We start from the raw sequence: 21,747 nt of genomic DNA, 5'->3' as shown, positions 1-21,747 counted from the left end.
ACACAGAGTGTATTTCCACTATAAGTGATGTTAAATTTAATATTTTGAAATCTCTGGCCATTGCATTCAAATCTTGGCTTAAACAAGAATTAAATTGGCAGTGCCCATCTCCTGCTTTCACATCACGAGAACTGCTCTGTACATTGTACATGCCAAAGTGTACAGCAAGTTTGGGAATGAATGAGGACTACCTTGGGAAAGCACAGCCAGTTTGAACACACTGGGAAAGCACGGCCAATTTGGAAAAGCAGTTTTTGTAGGCAAATCTGCACATGTGAGCTAATTTTGTCCTTACCTGGACTTCCTAACCATCCATAAGCTGAAGGTGCAGACACCAACATTTAACAGAAGATGTGAAATCCTCTCTCTTGTGGTGGAAGTTGCTGCCAGCAAAAGTGCTGTGTGAGGTGTTGGTGTTATTGAAGTTCTGAGAGTGCCCATGGTATGGAGGCCCCCTGAGTCACCCAGCCAGCCACCCATGGGTACCTGAACATACTGCCAGGGCACAGGAGGAGCAGAACTGCCCCACGAAATGGGGACAAGGTGCAGGGGTGCTGCAGGGACCCCATGCCACCCCAGAGGATGGGGGCTTGGGGGTCCCATCAGGGCCAATAAAGCTTAATGGTGCTCATGGTGGCCTAACTAATACAGACTAATAACTAATTTCTGAAAGTCAAATTATATTTGATCTGCCAAAACTAGTTTCAAGGTGCCTGATGTGAATAGCTTCACATAGGACTAATTTTTGGAAGACAGAAGGTTAGCATATCACTAGACCAATGCTAGATCTCTTCAGCTTCCAGCCACATGCAAAAGCCCTCACCTGGACATTTGTCTTTATTTATCTGAAATATTTAAATATCCCATCATTCACAGTATGCTCCACTGTAAACATAGGAAAACCTCCTATTAGCTTGGAAAAAACAGAGGCAATGAAGAGATAACCTCCACAGTCATTAACAATAGCTGGTATACAAATAACCATCCTGTTAAACATACAGCTTGGTGTATTCCACTTGCTCCTGAAGAAACAACAGATTGTGGTCTTATGTGAAATCACTGCAGGGGCTATTGAACTCTCCTCCCTTTCCACCCTTGCTGACTGCTGGAGTAAGCAAGAGAGCTACGGAAGAGGCAGTCCCCTGGGAAAAGCAGTTCCCTCACCCTGACATAACCTCCAGAGGCTCTCCTGAGCCCTCTCAGAAGTATAGGCACAAATAACAGAGAAACCAGGCCCTGGGGGATTGTTTTTAGCACTGCAAAGTCTCTTGCAGGCCTAAATAAATAAAGACAAAACATGCAGAAAATGCAGAGTGCAAGAGTGGGATGTTGGAAGACAGTTGGTACAACATGGAAAAAAACATGATGGGAAAATATAACATGGCAATCTGGACTGCCGTGCTACTTAAGCACAAGACCTTTTCCATGTCAAATTTAAGGAAAGCTAGCATTCCCAAAGTTAGCCTGCCCCTCTCTTTTCTCACTTAAAAAAATTATTCTACCAGAATCAGGGACAATTTCTGAATTTTTTTTTCAGACCTAGTCTCACCAAAACAGAAGTCCCATTTTCTGTGAACAAAGGCTGCCAGGTCCAGGTGCTTGGGCTCTTGCCTCCCATCCCCACACAGACACACAAATACTTATTGACATCAAACAGCTTCCAGCATGATCATTTTTGAATCCGGTTCAAACTTCCAATTCATACTGACTCAAAACAACATGCACATCACGGTAAGAAAAAGAAAAGAGTGATATTGTTTTATTGACTGAAATAAAAGTTCAGAGAAAGAATTACGATAAAGAAACAACAAGAGCAGAAAATGTATCTCCCCTGCTTAGGAAGTCATCCAACCTATGAATGACTTCTGCAGAAGTCCCTTGAAATACATTTTTTGAATTTATATGAGCTACAAGAACGTATATGTTACACAGCTCTGCATTGTTGCTACAGTCACTTACACGCCAAGCCATCTTCTGCTTCCTCTGATACTGGACCTATTGTGCTGCTCTGCATAAAAGTCCTGTCACCTCAGCCCTGCTTTCCATATGGATAAGCTTTTAATTCCCTGCCCATTCAGTAAGACTCAAGGAATCAGGATGTCATTGGGTCTCTGGTTTTGTCCCTCTAAGACTGCAAGAGCAACTAGCCCTTATTTCTTTTTGACATTGCCCAGAGCCAGGAGAAAAGGAGCTTAATTTGTAAAACACTAAGCAATATAATTTTGTGTTGGAGCCACCAAAATGCTTCTCCTCAGCTCCACCATGAAGAATTCTCTGTTTTACCATGAGGAGCTGTCTTTATGAACCAAGTGGTTTTGCACAGCACTCCAAACACCCACACATCATTGTATGTCTGTGGCACTGTCCAAAAGTGCATTGCTGCTGCAAAACCAAAGAAAACTTACAAGTTGTTGTGTTGTGGCCATTCGTTTTTATTACACTCAGCTCTTGCATTCTGCTATAGATGATCTTCAGAAAAGAAGGCAAGAAAAAGCCTCCTTTAGTAGGGTAATGGGCTGATCTATGCCCATTGTGATGAGAAGGATCTGACCTTTTTTTTTTTCAGTGGGATTGGTGTAAAATTGACTTTGACAATGAGATCCATCAAGACCCAATTCTCTCTATTTCCAATCAGGTATTAAATTAAAGGCTTATAAATAAACCTATAACTCAGCCTGCTGTCTTGCAGATGTTAATTCCTTGACACTTGTTGTACAGAAAGCTTAAAAACACTGAAGTTAAATGGGTATTTTTGGCATGACTTAATTCTAATCTTTCAGGTATCATAAAAAGCAGCCAGAAGATATTTATGTCAGACAAACCTGTGTGCAGCCCTTCCAAGCTGTGCTGGGACGAATGTGGTGCTGCCTCAGCACAGCTCCGGCACGAGAGCTGAGTGTGAGCAAATTGTTGGCTGTCACCAGGCAAGCATATCTATTTGACAGCAAAAGATTGCATGACGTATTTGGGGATTTCTGGATGGTGCTTGCATGGCTGCACCCAATACATATTGCAAACCACTTCAGGAATCCCCTTCTGAAGGTGGTTGACCGGAACAAGAGCCATATTTTCCCAGTTCACAGCTCAGGAGGCTGGGTGTGAACATGGTGTTCAGTGAAACCTTCAGGATTGTGGTCTGTAAAGGGTTACAACTAAAATGTCTGTAGAAAATCAGCTTTAAAATGTTATACAACAAAACATGTTATTGCTGGTATTTGAGTCAGGCTTGATAATGCATTTCAGGCTAAAATATTTCTTTGATTGTCACAGAAATATACGGAGAGCCAAGAGTTTGCTTTCAATGTGCAGAATATATTTGGTTGCATTTCATTACCAGAGGCTAATTGTCTGAGAAACAGTTTTCACATCCAGCATTCCTGATACGGTAAAAAAAAAAAAAAGCAAACCAGAGAAAGGCTACTGAGAACCAAGAAGCCTTATGTTGCTGATTATTTAAGAGTGAAAGGATTAGTAGTGGCAGTGACTATTTAGGCACTTCTTGAAAGAAATGTAGGTTAGTTCTTGGATTGATATGGGTGCCCAGCGATCCTGCCCATCACTGAAGTTAGAGCACCACGTGTGTACTGGCTGTTTATAAATACCTCAATAGCCGTTTTCAGTAAAATATGGAAATTCCTTCGTTCTGTAGCTGTTCTCTGTTTAGATCATTAAGCATGTCAATACTGCTGAACAATCAAACAGGGGGAAAATGGTTTAATCTGCTTATGCTGGAGTGCTTATTTATTACAATCATTCATCAAGAAGACCTGAAAAAAAGGAGGTTGATTATATCCATTGGTTAAATACCGCATGGTACACAAATGTGGCAAACACAAGAAAAAGATGGGCATCCTGCCTGATAAAGAATTACACTGAAAGTGAAAGGCTGACCTACAGTCAGCACATGTTAATCATTTTTACACCAAAGTGAGTGTAACGTTTCTATAGGGAAATTACTTCAATCTGGTCAGTGCAAGGAGCAGTTTGTATAATCGGATTGCAAATAAGGTTTGATCACATTCCAGCTTAATCTACTCTCTGAGCACCATTTACAGCACTAAATCAAACACTGGGAAGCTGCAGGTGCTGCTTTACAGTCATTACACCCAAGGGGCAGGGACTTGGTAATAAACAGCAAATAAATTGAAGCACTGACTTGCCTGCTACAGGGCATTTCTAATTATCCTCTAGTTTAGCTGGAAATTGTCATGCTCTCATCACAGACTATTTTAACTGTTGCTGAATAAGTGTGACACTTTTAGACTGAATTAACTGAGAATATGAAGAAATGCCATTTTTTTTTTCCCTTAATGCTGGATCAGAATGTAACTTGCTAAGATTCAAGGAGGACAATCTGTTTTCACGTCCCCATGCTGGAACTAGAGACATAACAACTGTAAGCCTCATATATTTTAATTATGGACTGAAGACCTACCGTAATGAGCAGCACTTGTCATGATAGCTCACACGTATACCAAACAGGCTGATAAGCAGGGCTGCAGCCTCCCATGCTGTAGTGTAGCTGAGCCAGGATTGCTGGTGGTGGTGCTTCCCAGAAAAGTTGATCATGCGAGTCTATGGTGGTCAACAAATAGCACACTGTTGTTGTGATATATTTAGTGAGTTTAAGGGGAAGGGAGGAAGATAAGACCCCTAGCATCTTTAAAAGAAAAGTTGTTTGGAAATGCACGGATAATTGCAATGATTAAAAGCCACAAATATCTTAGCCATTTGTGATACCTCCAGATCCTCCCACCCAGGTTTCAACCTAGTAACTTGTCAACACAAGTAATATTCAGAGGAATGCTGATATAAAAAGACACCTCTGCTGGGAAGAACAATATCGTAGAAGCAAAGGTATGTAATACACCTTGATGAGAGGTGATGAGGTGATCATTCTCTGTACTTTTAATAGGATGAGTGATATGCAGGTAGCTTGACAGCTGCAGTTATGAAGCTTCTGTACAACTCCAACCCAAAACTAAACGGCATTTCCTGATAGAAAGATATTAGTTGCAACTAGCTAAGACATATGTCTTTCTATTTTACAAAGACATAATTGTGTAAATTTCCAAACGGGATTAAAATCTCAATTTGTGATAATATTTTTACCCAGATGAGATGCATTTTATTAATATACTGTGAAATAAGATTCATAACCTTAATGTAAATTATTCCCACTAATATCCCTAAAGTACTATTTAACAGGTAGCAGTAATGAATGCAATTGGATCACAGCTCTGCAGATATTCTTTTTCCCCTTGCTAATGAACAGGAGATTACAATAAAGTAATCCTTGAGTTTGCATTTTTTAGGACTTCAAACAATTAGTAGCTTAAAGGATTTATTATAGGAGAGATGTGTGACTGCCAGTTTTGCAGCTCTCGGTGGTCCACCCTCCGAGGGAGACTGTGCAGGGATGGCACTGCAGCATGCAGGGCAGCTCCTGTCATCAGAGCTGCAAATCAGCTCAGCTCGCTGACCTCCACTGCCAGGCCCCAAGGAGCCAATAAGGGCTGCAGATTCACACTATTTATTCCAGCAGGGAGTAAATGGATCTTTTCTGCTGGATAAACTCAGTTGCAGACAGGAATAGCAGAGACTGCCCTAGTGCCCACTGAAATACTGTTGAAGTTTCTAAACCAAACAGAGGAGTGGGGCTTCATTTCTCTGGAAGTGTCTGCCTAGAGCTTTTGTGGTAAGAATAGAATAGAATAGAATCGAGCCCAGAAGATTAAAGAAAAAAAGAAAAGGAAGTTAAAGGCCAGAAAGACTGAGATGTCTCTTGCATCCAGTTCTTTTCCACCTGCCAATTAGGCTTCAAAACTGCATATTTATTTGTAGGTGTTATCACAGGGGCACAAGGTATTACCCTGCCCTTAACACTTGGAGGGCTTTCCCTCCCCCCCCCCCCCCCCCCTGCAAATAGCTACCCTTAACTCTGGTGGCCATGACTAGGACCACTCAACATTAGCTGGCAACTTTTTTTTTCTTATGGAAATGCAATGAATGTTCCTTTGTTACATGTTGATTTGGTCTGGTATCTGCATTTAAAGTGCCTCCATGTTGTAGATGAGCTATGCTTTTCACATTATGTTCTTTCTTTTGGTTTTCAGGCAAATTAATTAACATGATACAGAAAAGGGAGAATACAAATGCTGAAGCCCTCACTTTAAGCCCTCATACTCTTTTGTTCTCCATTATTGCACCAAATTATTTAATTGGGTCTCTCTGATTGTGCACAGACACAGAAAAGAACACAGTCTATTGTGAAAAGCCCTACAACCATAATGCAGTATCAAATTCAATTCCCATCAAAAGTGCTTGCTGCTAAAAGCCTGTACTGTGGCTGCAGATTAATGAAGATCTGCATTGAGCAAAGTGGTGGTCGTAGAGACATTATTTTTCTCCAATAGAAGGCCTATTCTTGAAGAACAATAAAAGCATAGAAAAGCGTTAGTCTGCTTATGGATGGAAATAAATCAAAATGAATAAGAGGGTTGATGGAAATAGTCTGAAAGCAGTAGAGTGGAATTCTGAAAATACTGTTTTTGTTTTGTAAGGATTTTTTTTCCCATAGTCTCTCAAAAATGCTGCTTGATGGAGGCTCAAAAGCCTTGGAGTGAAGGACAAATCTGAAAAATCAGAAACTAATTGCAGAAAATCAGCATTCTACAAATGCATTTTTTTTCTGTGCAGAGATGCTGCACAGAATTCAGAGTCAAGAAAATGTAAAGAAAAAGGAAAATGAGTCATTAACTAAACACAAGTTTGATCCAAAGAACAACCAACAGCCCTGAAATAGCATTCAGTCACCTTCAGATGAACTTTTCCTGTTTGCCTTTCTCTTGCCATGACTTTGTACATAGTTTTCCTTTCTTCTCCTTCTTCTTTCAGTGTCAAGATCAACTTTGTGCCTATTTGTGTCAATGATTAGGGCAAAATCCCAAAGTACTTACCAGCAATGAGAACACTGCCACTGACTGCAGCTGGACAAGCCTGTGATAGTAATACAAAGAATATTCTTTTTAGAGCCATGTGTTTTCTCTGTTTATACTTGCAGATGGCATCACCCTGGCACTGCCCAGGGCTGGATGTGTTTGAACCCTGAGCTGAGGACTAGGACAGAGCCAACAGGCCACGTTGTGGTCAGTGACAGACTGTCAGTCACTGTCAGGCTGCGCAGAGAGGAGGGAATCCACACCCACATCACCTAGGGCCACCCCCCAGATGGAGACAGCCAGGCCAAAATGCTGAACAGGTTGAACATCCTCTCTGGAAGTGTCTCCTCCTACCCTTTGATTATGCTAAAATGCCACCACGTTTGGAATACTGAATTGGGTGAACTGTTGGGTGGCCTAAAATGAGGCCAGGTGATCCCGAAAGAGATATATCCATTTTAAATGCTTAATCTCAGTCCTTCCTTGCACTCCCAGCATCTCAGCTGGGTATACAATCATAAGTGAAGCAAAGACTGAGTGCCCAATTTACATGACTATACTCAGGAAGTGTTTCCAACTCTGCACTGAGGATGCACATTTAGAAATAAGAAATGCAGTAAGTCCAAAACAATAGATACTTTATTATCAGTGTGCAAGGCTACTTTTTAAGTCTTGAAGGTCTTTCAGCTCTAAGTCTCCCAGACCTGAGACCTGAAACTCTTTATTGAGAAGAACAACTATTCAACACAGAATCACTGAAGAATCTTTGAGTCACTGCTATGAAAGCCAGGGCAGCAATGAAACTTCTTTCCAGAGCTGGGGCAGCTCATGGATGATTCTGTGCATTATCATGATTCAGAGGTCTACAGTGGCTTATCATATTGAATGACACTGGCCTGATCTTCAACCCAATAATTTATACAGGATAAAATGGAGCTCATCATACCCAGTGAGCAAGAAGGGATGCAGGTTCTTCTTCATTGTTATTCAAAAGTATGTTCTGAACTCACCTTATAGACTTAGAGTTTCAACATTCACCTAGGATTTACACTGATGCTTGCTATGAGTGTACTGACAGTGGAAACAAAGTGGAGGTGCCTTCTTGATTTATTTTACCCTGGATGAAGTCACACAGAGCAGCTTTGAATCACCACCTCTAAGTAGATACCCAGAGCCTGGGGACATTACTTCTTTTTACCATGGAAAATGGCCTCTCTCTGCAGCCACTCACACTGACCCACAGTGGCATCCTGACCTCAACATTTCCAAACTTTGCAGGATTTCTCCAAAACTACAGATGTCAGCAACTAGGAACCTGTGTGACCTTAAAGCCCCAAATACCACCTCTAAGTATAAATTTACAATAAATTTACATTAGACTGAGCTCTGTTCTTTCTCATTATTAGCTCTCAGTCTGAGGACTGTGTTGATGTGAAGATCTCTCAGAACATCTCCAAGGACCTGTGTTCCTCTGGTGACACATATAATGCAGGTAAACTTTAAAAATGGCTTGTATTTTGAAAGGTCTCCGTCTAAGCAGCCTAAACTTTCGTATAAAACTGCCCCTGAGCATCCAGACCTGGCTGCTCTGATTTCTGGGGTTCTGTGAAGAGGAATGTGGCCTGGAGGCACTGTAGATGTTGAGTGTGTCCAAAAGACAGGAATACAGAAGTGAATGTCAGAAGCTGGGAATACATGTGGGAACAGTCTAGATAGAGCAGCTATAGCACAAGCACCGACCTGTGCAGGATGCAAACTGTAACTCATGGCTTAAAATGCCACATCTCATTTACAGGGGCCTCATTCTGTTGTGTGCAGTCTTTGCTTAGCTTGAAGAGCTCCTAAGTATTTACGTTGAATAAACAGACCTGAAAATATGAGAGGGTTTGAAATAGTACACATGTTTTCTTCAATGAAGGATTAAGTTCCTGTGAAATACACTGGATATCCCACAGTTCTGCACGGGCTGGAGGAGATTGCACAGGCCTAGAGACCCACGCATTTTGGGAGGCATAGCTGAGGGTCAGCTGGGACACTTCATGGTGCCCAAAGTGAGTCTGCTGCTGCTACACACCTGAGTGCCAGCTCCTCTTCAGTGCTGTATCATGGGCCTGTCCTGTGTCAGCCAAAGGGAGACTTCACGGGAGGTTAAAATTGCACGTTTTTCAGCACAAACAATGTAAAAGTATTTGATTCTGTCTTAATTAGGTGCCTCTTACTACATTTTTCTTTTCGTGGGTGATGATAGCCATCTAAATGAAATCTAGATTTTGAGCAGCATCAATGCTCACTATCCTCTTCATCAGCACCCTCTCCTCAACATCCTCTCTGCAGATAGCTGTGGTGAGTCTTACCCTGAGTTCCATGAGGCAAATCCTGCTGTTGGGAGGGAGATGTGCTGCATAGGTAGCACTGCTCCTGGGATTCACCAGTGTGTGCCACATGGACTCAGCAGTGCAAACCTTCTGGGGGCTGAGATGGTCTCAGGTGCTCAGAGATTTATTCTACCAGGTCCAGAGGAAGGATGAATGTTTTCCTGCACCTGAGAACTTCCTGGAAATTATCTTGAACAACTTGAAACTGGAAAAGAAAGAGAGGAGCCACTCACTGTATTTGTTTCTAAAGATCACTGATGCAGATTGCAAAGATCTTAGTTTTACTTTGATACTCTTTTCATTTTCCAGATCAACTGTAAGGTAAAAAACAACTTGAACAGTTGTAGGTCCCCGCCTATTAAATTGTGTGGCTGTTTTTTTTTTTTTTTTTTTTTTAATTATTATTTTTATTTTTATTTTACAGATGGCAAAACACTAGAAAGGAGACCATAAACTGCCGCCCAGTTCTGTGCCAGCAGAAAGAGAAGGAGATGTGGGAGAGTGCTGGGTGGTGCGAGGACAAGACTCTATGGCACTGCTGTGAGCTGAGTCCCTGGTCTGAGCCCTGCCTTCTCTGGTAATTACTAAGCACCTGCATGTTGGTGTGTCTTGTAGGGATGTGAGCAGCCACAAGGGCTGACTATCGCTCCTCATGGCTGTGCTTCTGTTCACATTAAGTCACATGAAGTTTATAATTCCCACAAGCCATGTCCAACAAATTAATTATTTTGGACAGCACTGTACATTTGGTAACTGATTCTCTGTATGACATTTAAATACTTCTGCTGAACCCTAACCCAAGACTGATATTAGAGGAAAATGCAAGTTCTTCACTCAGCTTGTTTGACCAGACAAGAGAGCAAACTAAACAAAATCAGAGAGTATGTTGAGCTCATACACTGCTCTCTTATCATCTTATTAAAATAGCATTTGCTAGGAACAGTGGCGTAAAACAACACTTATGGATTTATACACCTGCTTTTGTTCTAGCAAAACAAGGTATGAATGAAATCCACCCCTTATTGGGAGAAAACCTCTAGCTTTTGCTGCAGCCTACCTAATGTAGCAGCCTACCACACTGACTACTTGAACATTGCATTTCTACTCTCAGATTATCTTGTCCTAAATACTTCAGTAGGTCTTCTAAACTGTGGGATTCGAGGGTTGGCAACTAAACTTTCTCATTGGGCAATTCCTTTCCCAAGCAAAACTTCCCTCAATAAATACTGCAAGCATCTTGTGCCTGCACTGTCTTTGAAACGTCTGTCTGTTTGGCAACAAAGGCACTTAAGACATAGTGAGCTTTGCACTGTGTTATAACTTTCATATTACCCTTTGCACAGCCATTTTACTTCAGCTGCATGCTGTGTATCATTCATTGCAAGTTTACTTCATTCTCTGAATTCATAGCTGATGCTCTCTGGACCATAAAATTTCAGCTGCAAAACCAGAACATCTCATTATTTCTGAAATATCGAGCTTGTATCTTCTTGATAAATAATTCCTACTAGTATAATGTATCAGACTAAAACATATTTTCTGAGGCCAGTGAGGTTAAAGCGGCAATCTCACCTTTTTTAATTTTTTTGCCCTGAAGACAGTGATTTCCATATATAGAGTGACCCCGGTTTGTGTTGAACATGGGGAATGAGGATGAAGCATGAAACGACACATATTGCTGTCAGAGATTTGAAATGAGGCCTGCTAACCTGTAGGCAGCCTTACAGGACTAATCAGTCCCTCACATTACCAATGTATTCAGATTTGCTGCATGCGGCAGCCGGCAACGGCCAGGGAAGTTTTCTTTTTTTATCACTGCCATTGACAAACATTACATTTTAATGCAATTCTCCCCTTCCATCTACTGTCTAAAAAAAAAAAAAAAAAAAAAAACCACCACACACACACCAAATCCTTTGACACCATATCTCTGAGACACTGGTCTCATCTGGTTTCCTTGATGCTTGAAGAGTGGGTGCGACTGTGTTGATTTGCTTTTGAATATACATTAGTCAGCAGTGCTTAAGCAGCTGATAACATTTTTTTACTCTTGTAGCTGACAACACAAACTCTTTTGAATTCATCTTGCTTCTTAAACTTTGCCTTTGTGGTTTACGGTAGCCCAAGACACCTGAGCTGAGTTTGTTTGGAGATGTTGGAAAATGTGTTAACAGAAATGAAAGCCAAAGCCGACTCACAAGATTTTTCTTTCATTACAGTATTTTAAGCATTGGTCAAAGCATCACCAAAGAGCCACTTGAATCCATAAGCTGACTTTTCCATTCAGGGCACATGCCCAGTGAAGACTGTTTTCTCCCTTTTGTAAGATAGAAATTTCAATGCTGGTAAAATGTAATACATACTCTTTCAGACCACTGTTGTACTAAGTGCTACTTCATCTACAGGCAATAGCATTTCTTGTGTTCTTGATATATGTGATGACTCTCCATTTCAAGGTTTTTTATACAGGGAAATGTATGAACAGAAAAGGATAGAAAAAAACCACTAAAAGTCCTAGTGAGTAGCAGCAACCCAGTATGAAAATGTCTTTAAATGAGGATTACATTACCAAGTTTTCATGTGGAATAAGGCACAGCAAGAAGAGCTGGGTCAAGGGCACAAGCCATACACCCCTCTAGTGCCAGTCCAAGCAGAAATCCACCTGGAAATGTACGTTATCACCTGGCATGCAAATCCCTCTCCTTCGATGCTTCTGCACCTTCTTCAGGATTTGTGGTGTGCCTGGAGTCCTTAAGTATTGCTCACTAATACAGTTTTGGAACTCGTGGCATCACAGTGAGACATGCAGCAAGGAGAAAGAGCAGGCATCGGTGCTGAGGCCCAGCACATCAGCTGCATGCTTGACATGTCCAGCATTTGTCCTCCTGTCTTCCATTGCATCCTGAGGACATGGGTTTTGCTCCTGTTCAGCTACCAGTTCTCTTCCCAAAGGAATAAAGTAATGGTGCTCTCAGGCCCTATGTCCCAGCAGGTTTTCTAGTCACTTTTTCCCTGTTTGGATTCTTTGTAGGAAAGGAACAGTGGAGCTTGCATCACAGCTTGCTTTGTTTGGTTAGAGGATCAGTGTTGTAAAATAAAATTGACAGAAGAAAAATTCATGTCTTTAGTGTTGAGTACTGATAAAGATTTTCTGGAGGATGTTTTGCACCTCTCAGCCTGAGATGGTGCTCCTGCAGGGTGACTTAGGCCACTCTCTGTCCCACTCTGGGCTGCACATTTCTTTACACTCTTTTCTTCTTTTACCAATACTCATGCAAACCTCTAACAAGCCAGCTCCAGGCATGAAACTAGCAAAAATTTAAGTTGGGATTAAAAAAAATAATGACTAAAAGCTTAAAAGTTTTGCAGATTCTGATCCTAAATGTGCTGAGCAGTTCTTCAAGATAATGGGCACTCCACAAATTTAGACCCAACCTTCTCTCATTCTGGAAGAAAGGGAGATGAGAAGGAGATATGCTAGCTTGGAATAGTGATTCCCCTGCTCAGTGAGTCCTTAGTGTGTCCTTCAGCATGATGTAGGTGCTTAAGCCAGGTCCAGGATAGCAGCTCTGGAAATGACAGCGCTATGGTGACACCAGCGCAGCGCCCCAGCCTGGTGAGCCCAGCAGGGGGGAGGTCACGTCTGTAACTCCAAACTGCCAGCCAGGGATAAGCCAGGGCACGGGTCTCCCTGAAGTGCCACGTCCCTGCCAGCCCTGTAGGGGCCTGCTGGGCTTGCTGGACACTTTGGACAGCACTGCTCATCTCTGTGTGGGCAGCTTTGCTGAGCAATCGACCTCCACTGGGATTAGTGGCCACCCAGACCCAGCCACCGTGTGGTGTAGATGCTTCATGGGATGTGCCTCCAGGTCACTGCATGGACATGGAGAACAACCCCCCAGCTAGTCACTGTGTGCCATTTCTCAGTGCTTCACTCCCACTCAGAAGGATTTACCTGGAGGCTTGATTTACCACTAAACTCGAAAGCAGCTCTGGGGAAATGTCTGCTCTTCACAGAACAGAAGAAGGGAAATTTCCCACCGAGGTTTTACATAACTGTTATTTTTTCCCCTTGTATAATGTATGCAGTTGAACTCGGGGTCTTTTTCCGCTTGAAATAAAAGAGCTTCAAAGGCAGTTTAAATAAATAAGAAAGTTTGATGAAATGATAGAATATTTCTGGAGGAGAGATCATTGGCAAATTTATTTTAGGTTTTTTTTTACAAACCATGGCATCTTGTTTTTAAAAAGATGATTGAAGTCTTTGAATTTGCCCCTTGGACCCATTTAAATCTGGTTTCTAATCCCTTAGTCTCTGTAATCGTATGAAACCTCTGTTTTGGTATTATCATTTGAGTCCTAAGTATCTGCCAAATGTGTACTATATCATCAAATATTTGTCATACAGTTGTGATTAAGATGTAGAGCCCTCAAAAAGGTTGATAACAGTTTAAGCAACTTTGGAGTAAATGAAGGGATTTAAAGGATTAGAAAAGAGATAACAGATGTTAAATGTGTACAGATTTTTCTGAAAGTTTTATTGTTTTTTTAAATACATGGCACAAATAATGAAATACAGAAGGTTTTCCTGCATGTTATATTCACAATTTCCACTCTCCAACATGTTAAAACAATTAAAAATCAGGTATCACTGTCACCATTCATCAGAGTATTTTACATCCAACTGCCATCATTCAGACACTTGATGAAGATGACTACTTTTCAGTGAGGCAGAAAAGAAGCCCACATGCCCCCAGACCTCACAAACCAGGCTAGTGAGCCAAATGTACTCCTTCTCCTTTAAATAAAGGCTCCAGGCATTGACTCACCCCACCTGTGTTGGCTCTTTGCTGCAATGGGTTGCACAGAGGCCCTTCCCTGGAACTGGAGCTGAGGAAAGAAGGAGGGTAAATGGGGAGAAATGGCAAGGTTTCACCTGGGGTAGCACAAGGCCGAGACCTGGACATGTTGCTGTACCTGGGGACAAGAGGATTCTCCTGGAGACTGAGGAAACCATTAAAAACTAGATTTCATTCCATGCCCTTGGTATGGGTTATTCATTTGTCAAATTAGTGGTGGGATGATCTCTAAAAGAGAATTTAAGGCTGGGCCCTTGATTTGTCTCAGAGGTCTAAAAGGTTTGTACAAAAGCTTCTTTCCACAGGTTTCATTTTATCCATGCGAAGAAATGGATTTTCAAACACCAAGAGAGCTTTTCTCAGCCAAGCAGGTTAAGTCAGCTCTTCTAGTTCAGGCACTCACATGTTAACAGTTATTATTGTATTTTATGAGAGCAGACAAACTCTGACAGATCTTACTGCAGAAAGGCTGGGTGAATAGTTCTTATCCTAACACGCCTTGAGTCTGTAAGGGGAAACAGAAATAACTGTGCAAAGGGTACCTTGTTGTAAATGGTGACCAAGCATGTTTGCACAGACAAGATGATTATTCTTGGATGACCAGGATGAGGGTCTCAGTGGAGTTGTTGTACTGTTGAGTATGATCCAAGACAAGAACAGTTTTGAACTTGGAAATAAAGTTCTTTCCTGGCAGCAGATGGAAAATGTAAGACCACACCCGAAATAGTGTGTTTATACCAGGTGCTGCTTTACAAGATGGGCATTGGAGTAGTAGAAAGAGCAATGGAGGTGCTCAGGTGTTTCAGCAGGGAAGGGAGTTTAAGAAAATAGACTCTTCATTTGTTGCAAAAGAGAAGGCAGAGAAAAAGGAACATGAAATGCCTGAGACACTGAGGAGTGGCAAAACGCTGGATGCCAAGGATGTAAGAATGGAACAAAAAGCTGGAGGAAGAGAAGACAAGGTTTTCACAATGTTTCTGCACATTATCTCCCTGTAGAGGGTAATTAGTATGAGGAGCACAATAACCCACAATCGTCAGGCAGCCCTGGATGTGTTTACAACACAATGGTTTGCTGCACTGGCAGGAGAAGCTGCAAAGTCTCTTGGAAACCCCCTTGTTAAAATTCTCCCACCAAACAGAGTTATATGACAGAGATAAAATCAAAAAAGCTATGTCATAAAATGCATTTCAATTAGCAAGGGAAGTAAGAGACAACCGAAAGAAGTTCTTCAACAAAACAGAAATAAAAGTAGAATAAAGGGAAGTATAAAACACATTAGTAAAAGGCAAAAGAGACCAAATAAGCAATGAGGGAGACCAGACTCAAGTGTCCAAAATCTCATTTACTGTGGCTTTCCCTCCTTTCCCTCTTCAAAAAAAAAAAGAGGTAAATTGCAGCCAATTATTTATAAAAATCAATTTTTAGAAAGAAACGGGAACTCCAGCCAGGATAACAAGACCAGTTTGCATTGCAAAATAATTCTTTTGGGTAAACAGTCAAGCTAAGGGGAACACAGTTGATGCTCCAACACAGAAGGAATGATTTGCAGTCTCCCACAAGGCAATACTGAGCTACAAAAAGACCAAGTCCTGGTAGTTGCTGTTGGAGGCTGTGGTGACACTGAGCTGACATTTTGGACTCCTAAGTCTCTGAACTGTGGTCTCAGCACAAGACAGGCAATTAGGCATGGAAGTGCTGAAATGCTATATCACCTTAGCTAACTACCTCTATTTTTAGTGCAAAATTAATTTTATAGGTTTATGGGATAGTCACACAAACAAGTTGCTGGGGCAGGAGAAGGTGTGAACTTGGTGCAAATCAGCTGCCCTGCAGTAACAGCCTTTGCACCAGTTCTGATCATGGGATACATGAGGGAGAGTTTCCTCCTCAAAAAGTAAATAAAGGGTAACAGGCAGGCTGGAGAAAGAGAATTCCTTGTGGGGAGAGGAGCAATTAAGCACAGCAGTAATTAGTTCCCATATCCATATCCCGTGCATGAGGACACAGGAATATTTCGGAAGGACATATACTTCCCATTTGTGTTCAAAATGCTGTACTTTAGGACATGATCTGTCAAAATAACCATGTGGCTTAATTGGTCTCCCAAGGCTGTTTGCCTTCATTCTGTGATCATCTTTACAAGTGTGCATTCAACTGGTAACTGGTGAGTTAGTTCACTGGCGGAATCACTGCACACGTGCTTCTGGCACAAGGGGGTAGAAAGTGTGAGATTACACAAGAAATATTTTGGAGAGCCTTGAGTAAAATACCAGAGGCAATATGAAAAAGATAAAAATAAACACTGAGAACAATTTCCATGTCAAGTGCTTTGGAAGTCAAGTCAAGACCAATAGGCTTTGGACTGCATCCCAAGGAAGATGTGTACAGTAGTGTGTTGGAGGACTTTTGCTCTGTGTGCTTCAGGCATTTTAACCTCATTAGACTCATATTTAAACAGCTCATTCAGACTCTGCAATATTTTTTCCCAGATCACTGTGATATTATTTCTGAAAATTAAGTAGAAATCTACTTTCGTTGTGATGCATCCTTGTCAACCTGCTGTCAAAATCAGCCTCAAAGAGGCTTTCCCCAGTGTTAAATAATGGAGCCATTAAGGTCTTTTGGAACACATCCTCAGGGTTTTTTTCCTACATGGTTTCCAGTCAGAAGCAGGTGGCTAGAGATGGCAGCATCTTCTACAAAAGGAGGCAAATAGTGCACAGTAGGGGCTGGAAAGCAGAAGGTTGGTGCTACCACCCAGGATGTCAGGATTTAGGCAAATGAGCATGCAGGAGCTCAGAGTGAGCTGAATGCTGAGGCTCCCGTAGAACAGCTGCTGGAGATCTGGTCAAAGGGATTGGGGGACCTCAGGGAGGGGCAAGCACCTCTGACAGTGTAAGCACCTAGCTTGTGGGCAGACACCCACATGTGTGTGCCCTTTCTGAGGAGATAAATCCTATTCCTCCAGCTGTGGTGACCTGTGCTCTGTTGTGGGTCATTCTCATGCCAGCACAGACCCTTCCTGCCTCTCACAGTGCGTATTTCCCTCTTCTCACCTTTCTAGTGTCAGTGTGAGCCTTTCTATTTATTTCAGTGGATGAGGAGACAGGACTTGAAAGGGCAAATCTACCATCAAAGCCCCCACTCTAGCTAGGAGGGACAACTTGAAAGGGTGCCATTTTCTAGAGCAATGCCCCCCAGGTGAGCTGTGCTCCACAGGCTCTCTACAGCTCCAACCAAATATTGTCATGCTTCCCTAATATTACACCCTGTACTCATTAGATTTGTTGATTACTGCTCTTTTATTTAGTTATCCCATTTGTAAAGCAATGATGCCCCTATATTTAGCTGGGGGTGGCAACAACAACTTTTGGCATAATGTAGAGGGGAAAAAAACTTGCACCAGCCCTTGGTGATCTGCCTGGGTAGCTTGTTTTATTGGATTTTGTGATATTGAGATGGTTTGGCAACTGTTGGCGTGTCAGATTGAGAGGTCACTACCAGCCTCTATCAGAGATTTAAAGGCACTGCAAGGAAACTCCTTGTGTCAATTTGACTCAATTTGCAAACTAATGAGTTAAGCCCTCCCAATGTGTTTAGGGTCACCTCAGATCTATTTGGGAAATGTTTGACTATTAGCATTTAAAGCTTCAGATGTGCCATTTCCCCCTTCTGCTCCCCAGCCCTCCCCAGGTTGCTCTCTCCTTTAATTTCCCTGCAGGTTTTAGAAAGGATGCATTAAATTAAAATCACTAGCTGTTTTGTGAGCAGTCTTTTGTGACCAGTAATGAATGTAATGAGTGAAAAAGGAGAGGGAAAACAGGATGATTAAATGATGCTGGGCTGTTTTTCACCCAGCAGTTTGCAATGTGACACAAATGGACAATTGGGGCTTTTCTTTTCCCATTAATTTGTATCTCTGTTTGCACTTGTCACATAAAAAACAGACTATTTACTAAAACATGAGGTAGGTAACAGATGCCACCTCCTCTGGAGCTGAACCTGATTGACCCTATGCCTGATAGTACAGTTGTGCAATGTTATTTTGGATTTTCTCGGTGTTGGACACAGCCCCAAGTACTTTGAAGGCTAGCTTTTACTATCATGTGCTTTTAGAAGGATTGGTTCTTTGCCTTGCGTGGTTATTATGTTGTATAAAAACACAGCAGTTATTTTGAAACATTTTTCCAATCAGAACTGAGAAGCAGTCAGGAGTCAAATTTTTTTCAAACTACAGGCAGAAAGAAAAGCATTCCTTCCTAAAACAAATGTTGGGGTTTTTCCATGACCTGTATTAATCAAAAGCTTTAGTAATTAATCAGTTTTCTGAGCCAACATGTGCTCTGTGTGTGTGCATATGCATGTTGATTAAACCAAGTATCTGGATCTGAAATCTTTAGATATCTATGTTCATTAGACTGTTTTGGGACTATCCTGAAAAACATTTTCTGCCTACTACAAATATACCAGATTCCTTCTTACTGTTTGCTCATTCCAATGAATCCCACAAAACAGCCCCCCAGCATGGGAACAGCCCGTATTTAGTACCCTAACTAAAGCGTAGCCCATGCAGCTCTATGCTCTCAATTTAAAAGTGGGGCTGTTTAATCTTGGTAAGATTCACACCAAGGTTTTAGCCAGGAGTGGATCTAGAGTTTTTGGAAAGCACCCTGTGACACAGTCCAGGCCAAGCCCTGGGAAATGAACATGTGGCTAAATGAAATAGTATAAAACTGAGTATGGGAGCAAGGACATTGTCCATCTGATGTTTCACTAAATGTGTGTTTAAAATGGGTGCACTTGTCACTCCTATGGGCCTCACAGGAGGCTGGATCAAGGTCTGGCTGAAGCAATCCATGGTTAATGTCAAAATCCATACAGAGCACCTTTGCAATAATTCTCCCGGGGACAGGGAAGAGTAGCATTTAATTCAGAACTAGCAGAAATGAGCTGAAGCTGGCTAGGGTGTAATATATTTTAAAAATGAACTTGGATTCACAAAGAAATCAGGTATTTTTAACATGATCTTTTTTCGCAGCTGATGGGCTGTATGAAATGATAGGTCCTGTAGCTCTGACAGGGCTCCAAGGAAAGGCATCATTGCCAGAAACAAGTGACACATGCAGTCAGCCACAATGCTTCAGCAACAGGCAGCCTTATCCTACTATTAAGTAAACACTTCATCCAATTTCCATTTCAATTTTATCGTTGCTGCCGACACAAGTCATTAAAATGCACAAGCTATCTTTGCAATTATTCATTCAAATAACACTTTAAATTGTAAGGGGTATTCTTGCTCCTGAACTTGCAGAGCTGCCATCCACACCTCATTGAAACACTCCTGGAAAAACTCAGCGATGGGAAAGTGGCCTTTCCATCCTGATTCGCCTCCGCTTAAAGATCTGCTTCTGCTCACAGGAGGAAAATGAACTCTCATGCAAATAAGGCAACAACGGTAAATAGTTTTTGTTTTGTTTTTATTGAATGGGAAAACAAACTTTAATTTGAATACTAAACCATCCAGAATATCTAGCTGAAAACATGTTTTTATTATTTACATTCCTAGGTTTGGCTTGTTATGCTTCTGGCATATCTATTCATATCTCTTGCAATATTTTTTTCATTTCATATATTAATATTTAATATTCTTTATACATTGTTCAACCTTAATGGTTGTCTAATTTCTGTTTTTCATCCACAGAGAAGCTATTAATTTATGAGCATATAGGGCAGTAAGTAATAATTTGCATGAATGCCTTGAGCAGATATGCTTCCATAGGCCTCCCATAGCATAGACTTCGGAAAGGGTGATACCATCTATTGGCCAAGCTTCAATGAACACTCTTTACAAGAAGAAGGAGAAAAAAAAGTTTTTTAATCCATAAAGAAGTCTACTAAGTGAAAAATCAAGAGAGATGACAGGAACTGGATTGTTCCTAGGGTTTGTTTTGATTTTTTTCCCTTTTATTAATGCGTTAAATATATTCCTGTGGTTTAGAAAGCATCACAGAAACTAAAGTTTTCTGTACATCTTCAGCATTTACAATGAGCATTAAAAAAGATTCTCAAAGACTGGCTGGCCTGCAGGGACATCCCTACTCCTGGTCTTCCCAGCCGCAGTCTGGGACTTTCTTTCCAGAGGGCCAGTGATAATTTACACCCTGTGGTAAGACTAACTTCTGTGTCCTTCCACAGACAGATGTCAATGTAAAGCACTAATAATGTTTACAATATTACTGTCCTCAAAAGACGCAAATGAAGCAAATAATGGAATTTATTTTGCATTCTGCTGAGTATGGGGTGGAGAAAAACATTGTTTGTTGGTTAAGTGCATGTCTACTGTCTTTGCATACAGCTCATTAGAGCATGTGAAACTGCTTGTTCTGAGTAAATTCATGAATACAAAACATTTCTGATGGAAGACCTTTGTACTGGACAGAAGACTTGAGGAATCTGCAAATTTCTTGCAGGCACAAAACTTTGACAGAGTTTTCCATGTGAAAGGGTTGAAACTTCTTGTTTACACCACCAAGCCCTCATTTCATTTTTTTCTGTGAATTCCTGTATTAAAATTCATAGAATAGAACATTAGAAAATATTAGAATAAATAGTTAAATTGTGGTAATATTTTTTTAAGTTGTTGAGGGCTTTTTCATTGATTGGTTGATTGTTTTTTTTTTTTTTTATCTGACACACATATAATATTAGCTCCCTGACTAGATATTGCAGTGTGATCAAAGCACATTTCAAAAGGATGGACTTCCTTGTGTAAGGGAAAGCCTGTATTCTGACAAAGTTTTTATAGAAAGCTTGAGCTCTCCATTTAGTGTAGGTGCACCTGAGTAGAGGCTTGCAACCACCAAAGACCACCCAAAACCTTGAAGGGATAAGAAATGAAGGAAATACCTGACAAATACCCTTCTGTGCTTTCTCCCCTAGCATCTATTTAAGCAGAGGAGTTGATCTGTCAATTTCTCCTTCCATTTTAAGAGTAGAACAAGAGTCCTATCCACCAGGCAAGAAGTTACTGCAGAATGTCCTGCAAAACATCTCCTTTGCCAACAGATATTTCCAAAGCCGTCATTTACAGACATTTTCTTCATATTTCATGTGCAGTTCACAAAAATAGAGCAGCAGAGCCTATGCATGTCATCTTGGCTTGCTTTGCTGCAAGAGTGCATTCAGGCAGAAATATGTGTGACTTTTTCTTCAGTCATCTACTTTTTATGTGTAGTGATAACTCCAGTTAAATTAGACCCAGTGGCCTCAATAATCTGATCATGCACAGGGGGTAACCAAGTCAAAGCCTGGCTTTGGGAGCACTCACACAGAACACAGTGGTCACAGCTCTCCTGTCCAAACAACGGGCTGTGAGTGAGGTGTAGATCTGCAGGGAATAGTCACAGGGTGATAAAGGCACTGCTTTTAGGGTACTGTCTGCCTGACCCATCCCAGACAGCTTCTAGGTGCTCCTCCTTGTCTCCTCTTGAGACAGAAGTGTGAAGAGAACAAGACTCATGCTTTCTCTCATTCTCTCTTTCTTTCTCTAAAGAGATGATGTTTGCTAAT

Source organism: Vidua chalybeata, chromosome 2, assembly GCF_026979565.1.
Source record: "Vidua chalybeata isolate OUT-0048 chromosome 2, bVidCha1 merged haplotype, whole genome shotgun sequence".
Classification (NCBI taxonomy): domain Eukaryota; kingdom Metazoa; phylum Chordata; class Aves; order Passeriformes; family Viduidae; genus Vidua; species Vidua chalybeata.
This window is presented reverse-complemented; position numbering follows the sequence as displayed.